Here is a 764-nt window from a genome sequence, read left to right as displayed (position 1 = left end):
TTGGAATAAAACCGTATAGCATTTCGAAAGGCGAGGCTTCGGTGCTCGATCTGATAGTACTGTTATGAGCAAATTTCAACATTAGAAAAACTTCCAGCCACTGGTGTTCGTCTCCTAAAATGGTACACCGGATCATTTGCTCTATCGTTTGATTTGTCCGTTCTGCTAAACCATCGGTCTGAGGATGGTAAGCTGTGGACATCTTTAAGGTAATGTTCAGCCTTTCACACATCCCTCTTCATATTTCACTTGTCAATCGACTATCTCGATCACTGATAATAGCATTGGGCACACCATGTAATCGTACGACTTCTCTCACTAATACATGTCCCAATTCCACCGCGTTGACAGTTTGATTCACTGGGAGAAACCGGGCCATCTTTGTTAACTGGCACACAAAGCTAATAATTGCATCATACCCATCCTTTCCTTCGGGTCCCATGATTAGGTCAATATTGGTAACTTCCCACGAGTAGTTCGGCACGGGTAATGGATTCAATAGTCCTCCGTATTTAGCATATGAAGCTTTTGCCAACGCACAAGCCAAACAAGACTTCACATATTTCCCAACATCTGCCTTTGAGGTAGGCCATCAAAAGATTTTCTCAATATCTTGCGTTGTCTTTTCTATCCCTGGATGTCCAGCTGAAGGATGACCATGAAATCCATGTAACACTTCCCTTCTCTTGTCCTTGGTAGGCACACTGTAATGATTCTTGGTGTCCACAGACCACGCGAAGTCGGCTTCGGCGTCCCGAAGGAGT

This window comes from Cystoisospora suis, assembly GCF_002600585.1.
Source record: "Cystoisospora suis strain Wien I chromosome Unknown contig_2629, whole genome shotgun sequence".
Classification (NCBI taxonomy): Eukaryota; Apicomplexa; class Conoidasida; order Eucoccidiorida; family Sarcocystidae; genus Cystoisospora; species Cystoisospora suis.
The sequence above is the reverse complement of the archived record's forward strand: the minus strand, read 5'-3'. Positions refer to the sequence as shown.